Source organism: Dama dama, chromosome 17 (genome assembly GCF_033118175.1).
Source record: "Dama dama isolate Ldn47 chromosome 17, ASM3311817v1, whole genome shotgun sequence".
In the NCBI taxonomy this organism is placed as follows: domain Eukaryota; kingdom Metazoa; phylum Chordata; class Mammalia; order Artiodactyla; family Cervidae; genus Dama; species Dama dama.
The window spans coordinates 46,910,938-46,914,827 of NC_083697.1; positions in this window are offsets into that span (position 1 = coordinate 46,910,938).

The window sequence follows — 3,890 nt, forward strand, 5'->3', positions numbered from 1 at the left end:
TTATATAGACCTCTTCTGTTATTAACTCATTCCACACTGATTCTTCATCATTCCCAAGAACCATGAGCTTGTGATCATGTTGCACAGACTCGTAGGACACATTTGGAATAATGGATAAAACTTAGGGCGGGGTAAGTACAGGCAACAACTTAAAAGAGAGTATTAGATACGACTGTGCTAACCCTCCATCAACCACCTTGGCCAAAAGGAATTTCACATTGGCTATGGAAACACAGACAGCTTATTAAAAACCAGAGATATCACTTTATCATCAAAGGTCCAGATGGTCAAAGCTCTGGTTTCTCCAGTAGTTATGTATGGATGTGAGAACTGGACCATAAAGAAGGCTGAGCACCAAAGAACTGATGTTTTCAAACTGTGGTGTGCTAGAAAAGACTCTTGAGAGTCCCTTGGACAACAAAGAGACCAAATCAGTCAATCCTAAAGGAAATCAACCCTGAATATTCATTGGAAGGACTGATGCTAAAGCTGAAGTTCCAATACTTTGGCCACCTGAAAAGTTGACTCATTGGAAAAGACCCTGATGCTGGGAAAGAGGAGAAGGGGGCAACAAAGGATGAGATGGTTGGATGGCATCACTGACTCAATGGACATGAGTTTGAGCCAACTCTGGGAGATAGTGAAGGACAGGGAAGCCTGATAAGCTAAAATCCATGGGGTCACAAAAAGTCAGACATCATTTAGCAACTAAACAACAACAATGACCCTCCATTGAGCCCAGACATTCTGCGTTAGTGGGGCTCCTCTGTTTCTTTTCACTGTGATCAATTCTGTACAAGCTGCTCTCTGAATTTCCAAATGCCTTTCCTTCTATATGCACAGCTCTTCATCACCTCCATATTGCGTCCCACTCTTCTGCATGCATTTTAAGAAGGGTGAGGACACTGAAGGAAGCTGAGAGAAGTTGAGAATTCACTGCTCAAACCAAAGTGGCTCAATGGAGCACATCAGTGTGCGCCTCTGTCCAGCTTAAATTCCTCATAATAGCAGCACCTCAATTTCACTTTGGGAAACTATCTCTGCCACCCCCAGCACTGAGTTTTTCCTTCCCAGGCCAAGGAGTAAGCATATGAACCAGGCTAGGCCTTGAAATTATATTCTCTTAACATCTTTTCACTGACATTTGAATATTGAGTAGAATGACACAGACACCAAAATGGCCAGCATTATGCCCCATCCTGGAGACACTATATATGAGTTGCTGATACCCTGATATCCATAGAGGCTTGGGTTCCTGTTCTTCCCAAAACCAATGTCTCTGAATTTTCTTCAATTCTGTGAGCTGTTTTGTTTCACCAATAAATTCCACTATTGCTTACAACCAAATCACACTAACTGTTTCTCATTGAGATGTTTTCCTTACAGAGATGTATCCTCTCTGAAACTGTTTATACCTAGTATGTGAAAGAAATCACTATAAATTGCCTTTTATTTACTTTCCAAATACTCATTTCATATGCTTTTAAAATAATTACAAAAATTATTTTTTCTGCTGAAGCTATCCTTTTAGGAAGAGCTCTGAGGTATTTTATTTATTTAATTCTTATAATGCTCATGAGCTAAAGCAGTGATCCTTAACCTTTTTAAACCTGGAATGTTCTATCATTTTATTTTTCTAGATCATTGAATTTAAAAGGTCCATACAGATCATTAAGCCAAACTCAGCAACCCTAAAGAAATTCTTTCTACACCATTCTTAACGAATAGTTGACTGGTCTCTTTAAACTTTCATAAATTTCTTTGATCAATCCATTTCCTTTTAGAGGAAAATCGTCACAAAAATGTTCCTCTTTATATGGAGATAGAATTTGATCTGCCATCTTATTCCCCCTCTTCAAGTCTCTTTTCCCCTTCACACATCCCTAGAAATGTCCACCATTAGATTTTATTTCTGCATGAGCAATGCCTTCCGTCTGACAATTCTTCAGTGATTTCAAGATGGCTATCTAATTTTATGGGACATATCCTCATGCTCCTAAAATTATTTCATGCATATGAACTGAGCCCTATGAAATCTATAGGTCAAACGGTTGTTTGGAAATTTTCCGAAGTCCTTAAAATAAATGGAATCCACACTGTCAAAGGACAATGACTGATTTGTTTTTTTTTTTAAATAAGCTCTGAGATAAATAAGTTATAAGTAAAATGTATGGTGGTTCCTTCTTTAAAAGAGTCTATTTCTTTTCTGTTTAAGATTATCTGAAAACAAAGTACTGCTTTCACCTCTATCAAAAAGTTTATTTTACCCAGCAGTAAATTAAAGATGGTTTTTCAGCAGCAAAAGCCCATGTTGTTGGAAATGACTGGAATTCACCTCCTTTTCAGGAGTCCTTCTCTCAGGAGTTAATGGCAATCACAAGAAATCATATACTTTGGCAGATTTGATAGGTGTGTTGAAAAAGTAAAAGGTTTCTGGGAGAAATTATTCATCAATAAAATGACTTACCTGGTCATTCAGACCCAAAAATAATTCTTCATCTTGATAACTTTCAAAAATAGCTATAAAGATGCAGAAATCTGATTCTGAGTTAACTAAGAATTTTTAAAATGTCTATCATGCATGTGCTCTGATAAGATGTATCTCATATATTATCTCATTATGGATTTGACCTACATTTTTAAAGTGCAAGTGCTTTTATACTAGATTTTTGGAGCTCCACAGAGATGGTTTTGCCTTTTCTAAACATTCTATGTTGCAACTTCTACCTGGCATGTATTTTCACCTAATATAAATTTCTGATAAGTAATATTTGCCTCTGAATAGGACTCATTATTCCAATGTCAAAAGTGAAACTGAAAGTGTTAATCACTTAGTCATGTCTGACTCTTTGTAACCCCATGAACTGTAGCCCACCAGGCTCCTCTGTCCATGGGATTCTCCAGGCAAGAATACTGGAGTGGGTTGTCATGCCCTCCTTCAGGGAATCTTCCTGATGCAGGGATCAAAACTTCATCGCTTGTATCTCCTGCATTGACTATTTTATTTATGAAGCAGTCAGATTCCACCCCCTTTTCCTCTCTAGAAAAGCTGGAAATTAGAACTTAAAAAAAAACAGCCTCCAGGAAAGGGATTAATTAGGGGGGTGGGCTTAATAGATACACACTATTATATAAAAAACAGATAAGAGAAATTTACTGCATAGCACAGGGAACTATATTCAATATGTTGCAATAATCTATAATCAAAAAGAATCTGAATTATATATATAATAAAATGCAGGCATGTATACATATATACGTATTATACAAAGCTGCATCACTTTACTGTATACTGAAACTAATACAATGTTGCAATTCAGGTATACTTCAATAATAAAATAAATAATAAAATATACCTCTTTATTTAGATTCTAGCTTCAAATAATATATATCATTTCATATTCCTTATAATAATATATTCTCAATATTTCTCCATCACTTCTGATTTACATATACTATAAATATACAATGTATTGCTACTATTGTTGCTTTAATAATTATCCTCTAGAACTATTAAAAGTAAGAAAAATGAAAAAAAAAAGCCTCTCTAAGTAAGCATTGGCAAAAGTAGCCAAGATAAGTAGAGATGAATAGATCAAATACTCACAGTTTATTTGAAGTTAACTGCCATCTTGGAAGAATTTCTCACTGGCTAATAAAGCCAAATCAAGTAGTGGAGTGGAGAAGGAAATGGCAACCCACTCCATACTCTTGCCTGGGAAAATCCCATGTATGGAGGAGCCTGGTAGGCTATAGTCCAGGGGTCGCAGAGAGTCAGACACGACTGAACGACTTCACTTTCACTTTTCAAGTAGTGTATTTATCACTCAGTCGTGTCCGACTCTTTGCGACCCCATGGACTATACAGTCCATGGAATTCTCCAGGCCAG